General features: G+C 45.9%; 1 protein-coding gene and 1 long non-coding RNA gene across 2 annotated transcripts in view; both read left to right on the top strand.

Annotated features, from left to right (window-relative positions):
* Positions 1-11198, top strand: part of LOC144216858 (uncharacterized) — a 15357-nt gene extending 4159 nt beyond the window's left edge. Inside the window, exons 2-3 of the long non-coding RNA XR_013330773.1 lie at positions 10408-10595; positions 10917-11198. This is a non-coding gene — a long non-coding RNA (uncharacterized LOC144216858). The remainder of the gene's footprint in view (positions 1-10407; positions 10596-10916) is intronic.
* ADAMTS2 (ADAM metallopeptidase with thrombospondin type 1 motif 2) overlaps positions 1-11454 on the top strand; it is a 235338-nt gene that overhangs the window by 33828 nt on the left and 190056 nt on the right. The window lies entirely within an intron of this gene.

Genomic DNA, 11454 nt, shown 5'->3' with positions numbered 1-11454 from the left:
GTTCCCCCCCCCCCGTTTCCCACCCCCCTCTTTTTTTTTTTTGCCATATGTGGTGACATTTGCAGGTTGTGGGGGCGGGACCAGGACCTGTCTTCAGAGGCCGTTTCTTAGCTAACCACACCCGGTGGACCTTCCATATCATACTTGTACCTTTGCTGCTTCTTCCATCAGCCCTGAACGGTGGGGTCTGGAGACCTCCCTAGTGCTCTGGGCTCCCAGTGCCCCGCCCTTCTCTCCCCTGTCCACTTCCTTCATCTTTACTCTCTTCTCCACATCACAAGGTGTCCCTCATTCACATTCTTCGTTCTGGTGTGGCCTTTGTCAACAGGTTTCTGTTTCTCTGATTCCCTGTGTGCTGCTCACAGCTGGCCGACCTTGGCCAGCCACTGTGCCTCCGAGCCTTACCGGCGCCTGCCCTGTGGGTAGCTGAGAGCAGGGACAGAGCCCTGGGCTCAGGACAGGATGGAGCCAGCCCCTTCCAGGTAGTGCCACTCAGAAGCCAGCTCCTCCTGGGCCACCCCACTCAGGGTGGCCAGGCCCTGAGTGCAGAGGGGACATGGCTTTCCTGCATGGAGGGGTTGGAGAGGATCCATATCTGAGCAAACATCTGTTGCACATACCCATCTTTCCCTTATATAACCTGGTTTGGAGAGTGGTTTGGAAAGATTGTTTCCTGTTGTCGTTGAGATGGCAGAGGGCAAGCCCTGGTCCTGCCCTCAGGGGTTCCTTGGCCCCACCGTGAGGTGAGCAGTGAGCTAGAAGGTGAGCAGAGGCTGCGAGAGGGGTGGGGTGGTCTGCCTCAGGTACTGTGCAGCAGGGTAGACAGCCTAACCCGGACACGGCCCTCTTGACCCCGCAGCATGGCTGTGGTGTGGGGCATCCCTTCTCCAGGCCTTCCCAGCCTCCTTTCCTTGGTCTTCCCAGCCCCTTTGCCAGACCAAGATGTTCCTCCCGTGTTAGAGCTGAGACCCAGCGAGCAGGAAGCGTTTCAGTACCCAGGCCACACAGCTGGCAAGGCAAGGGTTGCTTCAGCCACCCAGATTCCTCCTGGACCCTCTACTGACCTTCAGGGGGCCCTGGAGGGTCTAGAGAAGTGCATCTCAGGCTTATTTTAAATTAGTTAAAAAAAATTGTAGGGGCACCTGGGTGGCTCAGTCAGTTAAGTGTCCAAGTTGTGATTTCAGGTCAGGACTTAATCTCAGGGTTGTGAGTTCAAGCCCTGTGTTGGGCTCCACACTGGGCATAGAGTCTACTTAGAAAAGAAAAAGAGAAACTGTATGTTATTTGAGGTGTACAATATGATGCTTTGATCAGCATATGCATGGTGAAATGATTACTACAGTCCATCAACAGATGAAGTATTGTGTGTGTGTGTATGTGTATATATATACACACACACACGCCATATGGTGTATATACCATGTGGTGTATACACAGCAGAGTATTATTCAATCTTAGAAGAAGGATGAGATCCCTGGCATTTGTGACAACATGGATGAACCTGGTAAGTGAAATAAGCCAGACACAGAAAGACAAAGACTGCATGATCTCACTGCCATGTGGAATCTAAAAGAATTGAATACATACAAGCAGAGAATGGTGGCTGTGGGGGCCTGGGGTGGTGGGGAAACGGGGGGGTGTTGGTCAGAGGTATGAAGCTGCAGTTATGGAGGGTGAGGTCTAATGAGCAGCATGCACATTAGAGTTAATAATTCTGTACCGAATACTGGGAATCAGCTAAGGTGCTCTCACCACACACCCACACACCCGCAAAGGTACCTACTAGACTGTAAGGAACAGCGAGTCATCTGGGAGCTTACAAAAATGTGGGTTCTGGTTCAGCGGAGTGAACCTGGGGTGAGGCTGGGATTCTATATTTCTTTTGATATTTTTAATGTTCATTTTTGAGAGAGAGAGAGAGAGAAAGAGAGAGAGAGAGAGGCTGAGCACAAGCAGGAGAGGGGCAGAGAGAGGGAGACACAGAATTGGAAGCAGGCTCCAGGCTCTGAGCTGTCAGCACAGAGCCTGATGTGGGAGCTTGAATTCACGAATAGTGGGATCATGACCTAAGTCAAAGTCGGACGTTCAACTGACTGAGCCACCTAGGTGCCCTCCACATTTCTAATAAGCTCCTGGGTGACACCCATAGTCTGGGGCCATTCATGAAGCCAGTGAGGGAGGAGGCACTTCTCTGGGAGGACTTGGGGCTTCATCTCCCTTCAACCCCCATCTATGTGCATGGATGTCATTCTGGGAGAATTTATTCAGTGCATACAGTTCAAAAGAATTCTTTCCAAAGTACTTGTCGAGGAAAAGAAAACCAAGCCTTTACAGGTGGTTACCACATTGCAGGGAATCCCTGCGGCCTCTTGCCCACCTGTACCCTTTCTCTAGGATCAGTGGCGGCCACCCCGTGCCCCCCTTCTGCCTGCCTGTGGGACTGTGCAGCTCCCCTTCCAGCTGGTGTGTGTGACCTTTCCAGGTATTTCAAATGCTCTCTCCTGGCACCACCAAGCTCTGTCGATTCCTGAGGCGGTCATTTGTCAGATGGTCCCAGAGCCTCCCTACCTCCCTTCAGATTCTCCTGCTGCTAAGACAGGCCGTGTCAGACAACTCCCAGTGCCTGTCTTCCCCCCCTGCAAGCAAGCAACCCCAATGTTTTATAAACCATAGAGAAATCAGAGTGCCAGAATTCTCCATCTAAACCTTTCCTTTATGCTTCTCCTCGTATACACCCTGCCCACACCAGAAGGCGGTGAACCTGGCCCACTGTGTGAGACAGTGACCTTGCAGAGGGAATGAAGACTTTGAAGGTGCAGTGACTTTCCCATATTTATAGAGTGCCTGTGAGGTGCCACACGCTGGTCTGGGGGCTGAGGGTCCAGCAAGAAAAACTCCTCTCCTGAGATCTTGTGGTGGGAGGGCACAAGTGACCCAATAAAGAGCTTGCACGTCAACTATTATAAAATGGTGTTATTAAAAAACAGAACAGATGGATGTGGGGGGGAGGGGGGTGATGGGCATGGAGGAGGACACTTGTGGGGATGAGCACTGAGTGTTACGTGGAAACTAATTTGACAATAAACTATTTGTAAAAAAAAAAAATAAAAAAAATAATAAAAAAAACAGAACAGAATGGCAGATTGGAGCATGTGGGAAAGGGGCAGTTTTAGCCAAGGTCCCTCTAGGGAGGAGACATTTGAGTCGAGACCTGGACTTCCAGGTGGAAGCAACAGCAGTTGCAAAGGCCCCGGGGCAGGAACTAAGTTGAAATGTGCCAAGGACAGAAAGAAGATCTCTGTGACAGAACTTTGAATGAAGGAGAAGTCAGATGGTGGGGCAGCTGTGCGGTGAGACATGCTGGAGGGTTTGGGGGCAGGTGGGTGACAGGTCTGATTCATGTTTCAGAGATTCTGTTGGGCACCTGTGTGAAGAATGGAGGTCGCACGGGCTCAGTTAGCCCTGGCTCCTGGCCAGGAGTGCTCTATGGGACGTCAGCAAATGGTGCAGCCTGTCATGAGAAGCCAGGATGGCCAGTGTGCTCTGTGGAGGGTAGTGATGCCTTCACAGCATCTGCTGAAGGTGGATGACAGTGCAGAGCAGGGACAGGCAATCCGGGAACAGGGATGCCATGTGAGCATCAGTGTTTGCCCCACGTTGGCAGGGAGGAGTCTGGGCTGGGCTCAGGTGGGCCCCTGGTGAGTGCTCACCCTCTATTGAGGGTGCTGAGGTGTCCCAAGAGCTCAGGCCCAGGGTTAAGGCTTCTGGGGTCATAAGAAGGACAGGACTGGCCCCCTCAAGTGGACCCCCTCAGTTCATCCCAACCCCAGGTTCTGGCTGACACCATCTTCCTTGGAGCCTCCTGCCCAGGTGTGCTTCCCCAGCCCCTCAGGCCCTAGCTCCCATCAGGCCTTGTTGTAGGACAAATGCTGTGTCCCCAGAGAGCTTTCCTGAGAATTCAGACTACTGCCCTGGTACCTGAAGGAGCACTTGCTGCTAGAGAAAATGATTTTGTGGCTTTGCATCCCTCTGGGGTGTTGGTTCCAAGGTCAGGTTCATCTGCCTGGCTTTCTGCTGGCACAAGGCCTGGCACTAGAGATTAGAGGTCCAGCAAGGCTGGTGGGTGAAGCAGGGACCCCCTGCTCTCCCTGTAGCCTGTCGGGGCCAGACACGCCTCCCCGGGCATCCGCCTTCCTCCAGGAATACATGCTTTGGGTACTTGGGTCATTTCAACTTTTTGCCATCAAAAGCAAAGCTCAGAGAATCCATCTACTGGTGTTCTGAGGTGGTGGTGGTGTTTGTAAGATGGATATTATGAGTGGAACTGCTGGAATAGAGCATGCGGGCATTTTTAATGATCAGAGATTCAGTGTGGAGGGCTGGTTCCCAGCAGTCTGGCTTCCCTGTGCATGGGGAGTGGGGGCACTGAGGAGGCATAGCATATTATTTGTTGACAAGATTTTCTCATTTCTATCCCCTGCCCTGCCTTCCCCCCACCTTCTGTCTAGGCCCAAGTTTGCATCTGTAAAAGGAGGAGGGGGCATTGGAGTCAGGTCCTGACGTTTGAGTAGGAGTTTGCCAAATGGGAAAGAGGTTCAGAATATTCCAAGAGCTGTGTAAGGGGCAGCCAGAATTTTAGCTTTCTGGACCCCAAGTATGGAGGGATGCAGAGTGCTGTGGGGATCAAGAAGCAGAGGCAGGGCACACAGGCTCAGCTGAGGGGAGACTCGTCCCTGCCATCGTGTGGCTCTCAACTTCCTTTCCCTCCCTCGGACACTAACAGATAAGGTCCACTCAGGGGCATTCGTGGGAACGAGATGTATTCTCCCTGGCCTTACTCGGGGGAGCTTTTGAGAAAGCCAGTGAGGTGAGGGTGCTAGGGTTCCAAGATCATCCTGCAATCTGTGCATTGTGGCTTCTTCCAAATCAGAGTCAGTACTATACTCCTCATGCCATGCCTCTCACTGCCAGCCATGTCACTTTGGGGGTGGTGGCCCACAGCTGAGGTACGTGATTGGAGTTCTCTGAGGACACACAGCTGGGTCTTGGCATATTTGCTGTCTGCTGAGCCACCATCAGCCTCAGACCTTTTGATCTGTGTTTCTGTCCTTTTGCCAACATTGCAGTGTCTTGATTCATATAACTGTATGTTAAGTTTTGATATTGGGCAGAGTGATTGCCCCCATTTTATTCTTGTTTTTCAAAACTGTTACAGCTAATTTTAGTTCCTTTGCCTTTCCATATAAATTTTAGAATAACCTTGCCTATATCTATAAAAAACTCTGCTCATATTTTGATTGGAATTGCCTTAAATCTATAGGACAGTTTATGGAGAATTGATGTCTTGTGTTGAGTTTTTCAATCCATTAACATAGTGTATCTCTCCATTTATTTAGGTCTTTAAAATTTCTTTTCATTGGCATTTTTTTAGTTTTCAGGATACAAATCTTACATTAAAAAATATTGCTAAGTATTTTGCTCTTTTAAAAGTGTTGTAAATGGCTTACTTTTTTTGCTTCTAAGAGTTTATTGCTAAAATATAGAAATATGACTGGGATTTATTGTTTTGGCCTTATATCCTGTGACCTTACTAAGCTCATTTATTATATATAGAATTTCTTTTATAGATTCTTTGGGATTTTTTGCATAGACAATTATGTCTGTGAATAGGAACAAGTGAATTTCTTTCTTTCCAATCTGTATACCTTGTTGTGTGTTTGTTTGTTTTGCCTTATTGCACTCTAAGGACTTCCAGTACAGTGTTGGATAGGAATACTGAAAATATTCCCTATCTTTGGATGGAAAACATTCAGCCTGTTGTGCCTGAGTATTGTACTAGCTTTAGTTTTTTTTGTTTTTTTGTTTTTTTTGTAAGTGGTCTTTATCAGGTTGAGGACATTTTTTTCTTTATTAGTTAGCTGAGAGTTTAAAATTTTCACTCATGAATGCATGTTGAATTTTATTGAATGCTTTTTTGGTCATCATTTGATAAAATTTTGTGTTTTTCTTCTTTTGTCTGTTAATATGGTAGATCACATTGACTTCTGTATATTGTGCCAGCCTGCAGTCCAGGATAAATTCTACTTGTTTGAGTATATTATACTTTCTAGCAATCTATGGATTGCAAGATTAGATTTGCCAGTATGTTTTTGAAGATTTTTAAAAACCTATGTTCTTGAGGGACATAGATCTATAATTCTTTTACCCTGGAACTATCTTTGCGTGGTTTTACTATCAAGGTATGTAATGTTGGCTTTGTAAAATAAGTTGGGAATATTTTCTCTTTTTTTTTTCCTGAAAGAAATTGTGTACAATTGATGTCATTTCTTCATTAAATGTTTGTCAGTAAAACCATCTGGGCCTGGAGTTTCTTTTTTGAAAACTTTTAATCTAGGAATTCAATTTCTTTAATAGTTAGAGGACTTTTCAGGTTATCTACTTCACCATAGGGTGAGTTTCCATAGCCTGTTTGGTTTTTGAGGAAATCATACCTTTCAATAAAATTTGAGCTTATGTGCATAAAGTTGTGTATAGTGATCCTTTACCTTTTTAATGCCTGTGAAGTCTTTATTCTTTCAAAAAATTTTCTACATTTTCTTTCCTTTCTAAAAATGTCAGTCTTGAAAGAGATTTACCAATTTTATTGATCTTTACAAAGAGCAAGCTCTCTTGGTTTCATTGATTTTCTCTATTATTTTTCTGTATTTAGGTTCATTGATTTTTATTCTTATGTTTATTATTTCCTTCCTTCTACTTGCTTTGGGTATATCTAAATATATTTGCTTGCTTTGGGTATATCTATCTATCTATCTATCTATCTATCTATCTATCTATCTATCTATCTATCTTTTTAATGTTTATTTATTTTTGAGACAGAGAGACAGAGTATGAGTGGGGAAGGGGGCAGAGAGAGAGAGAGAGAGAGAGAGAGAGAGAGGCAGGAGCCTTAGCAGGCTTCAGTCTCTGAGCTNAGAGAGAGAGAGAGAGAGAGAGAGAGAGAGAGGCAGAATCCTTAGCAGGCTTCAGTCTCTGAGCTGTCAGCACAGAGCCCAACATGGGGTTCGAACTCATGAACTGTGAGATCATGACCTGAGCCAAAGTCAGACTCTCAACCAACTGAGCTAGCCAGACACCCCTTTTGTGCTCTTATATTTTTAAATGTTGGACATGTTTTTTAGTATTCCATTTTAATTTATCTGTGTGTTTGTAACTCTTGGTATGGCTGTTTTAGTGGTTGACTTAAGAGTTATAATAAACATACTTAACTTTTCACCATCTACTTAGAATCAGTATTTTTACAACTTCAAGTTGAATGTTGAAACCATAGTATCAGATAAGACCATTTACTTCATTCTCTTTCTGTGTGGTTGTGTTTTATACAGCTATATACAGTGAAAACCTTATTCTACAGTGTTAAAATTTCATAGTTAAGAGAACAGCCTACTATATTTTTCCAGATATTTACTATTTCTGTTGTTCTTCATTTATTTCCTTCTAGTGTCATTCCCTTTCTGCCTGAAGAATTTCCCTTAGCAACTATTTTAGGGTAGGTCTTCTGGCAACAAGTTCTGTTAGTTTTCCTTAATCTGAGAATATCTTTGTGTCTCCACAGTTCTTTTTTTTTTTTTAATAGTTTATTGTCAAATTAGTTTCCACATAACACTCAGTGCTCATCCCCACAAGTGTCCTCCTCCATGCCCATCACCCCCTCCCCCCACATCCATCAGTCCTCAGTTTTTGTCAGCATTCAAGAGTCTCTCATGGTTTGCCTCTCTCCCTTTCCCCCACCATTCCCCCCCTTCTTCTCCCCCATGGTCCTCAGTTAAGTTCCTCCTAATCCTCCTATACGTGCAAACATATGATATTTGTCCTTCACTGCCTGACTTATTTCGCTATGCATAACACCCTCAAGGTCCATCCATGTTGCTACACGTGGCCAGATTTCATTCTTTCTCATTGCCATGGAGTATTCCATCATATAGATAAACCACATCTTCTTGATCCATTCATCTGTTGATGGTGTGTCTCCACAGTTCTTGATGGATATTTTTTCTGGAAATAGAATTCTGGGTTGGTAGTTGTTTTCTTTCAGCATATTAAAAATGTTTTCCCACTTCCTTTTAACTGCATGGTTTCAATGAGATTTTTTTTAATGTTTATTTTTGAGAGAGAAAGCATAAGTAAGGGAGAGCAGAGAGAGAAAGAGAGAGAGTGAGAGAGAGAGAGAGAGAGAGAGACTCCAAAGCAGGATTCAGACTCTGAGCTAGCTATCAACACAGAACCTGACGTGGGGCTCGAACTCAGGAGTTGTGAGAACATGACCTGAGTCAAAGTTGGACAGTCAACCAACTGAGCCACCCAGGCACCCCTCGAGAATTTGAATCATTTCCCCCACCCCTCCCCCTATATGTAATGCACTGTTTTTCTTTGTATGCATTTAAAGACTTTCCTTTTCTCTGTAGATTCCAGTAGTTTGATTATAACATGCTTAGGAATGTATTTCTTTGGATGTATCCTGTTTGAGGTTTACTATGGTGTCAAATCTGTAGATTTGTGTCTTTCACCAAATTTGGTAAGTTTTCAGCCATTTTATCTTCAATTTTTTTTTTTTATCACCACACTCTTTCCCCTCTCCTTCTGTAACATCAGCGACATCAATGTTAGACCTTTTGGTATTTCTCCCAGGTCCCTGAGGCTCTTTTCATCATAAAAATATTTTTTCTCTCTACTGTTTACATTAGATAATTTATGTGACCCTAACTTCGAGTTTACTGACTTATTCCTCTGTCATTTCCATTCTGTTATTGATTCTATTCAGTGAGGTTTTTATATTGGTTATCGTATTTTTTTAGTTCTACAATTTCCACTTTGTTCTTTTTTTGTGTGTCACCCATCTCTTACTGAGACTATCTGTCCATTTGCTGCAAGAGTTTTGGCCCCTTCGTTATGGAACCTTTTTATCATAGCTGCTTTAAAATCTGTGTCAGATAATCCCAATACATGTCTTATCTCAGTATAGATATCTGTTGGTTGTCTTTTCCCACACAGATTGCAATTTTTTTGGCTCTTCATATGCCAAGTAATTTTAGACTGTATCTTGGACATCTTGATACTATACTGTGAGACTCTAGGTCTTGTTTAAATGCTATACTCTTATTTAGATTCCTTGGAGAAGGTCCATATTTTTGTTTATCAGATAATTGACACAGGTTCAAGCTGCAATTCCAACCTACTTTTTCTGGATAGTAATTTCTTTCTTTCTTTCTTTCTTTCTTTCTTTCTTTCTTTCTTTCTTTCTTTCTTTCTTTCTTTCTTTCTTCCTTCCTTCCTTCCTTCCTTCCTTCCTTCCTTCCTTCCTTCCTTCCTTCCTTCCTTTCTTTCTTTCTTTCTTTTCTTCCCTTCCCTTCCCTTCCCTTCCCTTCCCTTTCCGAGTTTATTCATGTATTTTGAAAGAGAGAAAGAGAGAGTGCATGATCAGGGGAGGAACAGAGAAGAAGGGAGGGAAAGAGAATCCCAAGCAGGCTCCACGCTACCAGCATGGAGCCCAATGTGGAACTTGAACTCGCAAACTGTGAGTTCATGACCTGAGCCAAAACCAAGAGTTGGACACTTAACCGACTCAGTTGCCCTTCTGGATTGTGGTTTCAATGTTGGGTCTATTTTCAAAGCCTTTCTAGTGCTATTTGGATTAGCCACACATGTGCACCACCCACCGGTCAGTGTGGACCTGAGCATTGGTTTATCTCATAATTCAGTTCCCCAAAGCTGTGCTGTATTGTTTAGGGTCGGATCCATGCATGCGCAGCTCAGAAGATGAGTCCCAGAGATTATGCACAATTTAGGACACCACTTCTTTTAGCTCCGCTGTGTCCACCATCTCCCTGGTACTTTCCAGTTTCCTGAGGCTCTCTAAGGCCCTCTGGCCAGAAAGTTGGGGTTCTCTGGACCTTGCTCAGTTGTGCACTTGCTGCAACTGTGAAAAGATGAGAGGACGCAGAAAGAAAAAGCAACAGGATTTTGCTGTTGGGTCCACCTTCCTGTGGCTGCAGCAGCTCCTCTGATGGGAGAGGAAGACTCCCCTCCCTCAGAGTGTTATTAGGTGCCTGTAGACTGCCAGGGACTAGAGTGCGAGACAGTGGAGAAAAGAAAAAGGAAATAAAAAATGGGGGATTTCCTCCACTCTCTGAGTGTTAGGAGATCCTATCCCTCACCTTGAGCTACAATTAGAGAGTTTCTCTTAAGGTCTTTCTGCATGGGCCCCAATGCTGACTTCTGGGGTTTTCATTGCCCCATGCCTAGCATGAGGGATACTGGAAGATTAAAAAAAAAAGCAAATTCACTGCTGATGTGTTAGCATTGCAAATTCCACATGTAATTGCAGTCGGCATGTTACTGTTTACTTTCCAGAGTCCTCGAGTAGCTCCTCCAGGCATTCAGTCCATGTTGGAGAGCCGCATTCAGTGGAGAAGACCAGGCAACGCCACCTCGCCTGGACCTGCGTCCTCACTCCTAGGAGACCTTTTACCAGTGTGGGATCTGGGGAGGGACTTGCAGCCAAGGAACTCAGGCACAGCCAGGTCCCACCGACAAGCCAGGTCCCACCTGCATTGGGCTCTGTCGGGAGAGGGGAGGGAGGTTTGTGCTGCCTCCTTGCTGCCCCTTACTCTCACGCTTGCTGCCCCTGTAGTTCTTGCGGCACGCCCAGAGCAGATGAGATGGGAACCAGATCTCAGCAGCCCCTGCCCAAGGCCCTCTGGGGGCTTCCCAATAGGGAACAGAAAGGGTGGACTTCTGGCCACAAGTGATGGGGCTCTACGCGATCTGTCTCACCCACCTCTCTGACCTCTCGTGCCCCAACCTGCCCACCCTTTGTTTCCCACAGTCCAGTCACATTGACCTTCTTTTCTCTTCCTCAGATATGTCCGGTTCATTCTGGCCTCAGGGCCTTTGCATTTGCCCTTCCCTCTGCCTGGAACCTGCTTCCCTAGATCTCTGAATAGCTGGCTCCTTCTCGTCATCCAGGCCTCGGCTCCAACATCACCTCATCTGAGAAGCTCTCCCTGATCCCTTCCCGACATCACCCTGTGCTCTTGTCTCCATGGTCCTGCCCTGCTTGCTTGCAGGAGGTAGGCCCACGTGGTCTGCATCCAGCCCCAAGTCACACGTGTTGGCCATGTGCTTGCATATGTGCAGACACATCTCTATGGTGCTGCTGGTGAGCTGGGCTTGGGGAGCTGGGGCCCCTGGGCCTCAGGCCCTCAGAGCTCCTTCCTGGTCCAAGAGGAAGGCAGGAGGAGGCAGCTCAAGGTTCTCTGCTGAGAGTCTCGGTCTTCTCAGCTTGGGGTGCTCTGACATGACCACCCCGTTGATTTTCATAAATGCAGTGCATTGAGAGGCGGACACCTGGGCAGTGGAGCTTTGCCCAGGTGGCACCTGCATGGCCTTCCGGCTTGC

The sequence above is a fragment of the Crocuta crocuta genome, unplaced genomic scaffold, assembly GCF_008692635.1.
Source record: "Crocuta crocuta isolate KB4526 unplaced genomic scaffold, BGI_CrCroc_1.0 scaffold218, whole genome shotgun sequence".
Taxonomy (NCBI): Eukaryota; Metazoa; Chordata; class Mammalia; order Carnivora; family Hyaenidae; genus Crocuta; species Crocuta crocuta.
Note: the sequence above shows the minus strand (reverse complement) of the source record. Positions and strands in the feature narration are given on the sequence as shown.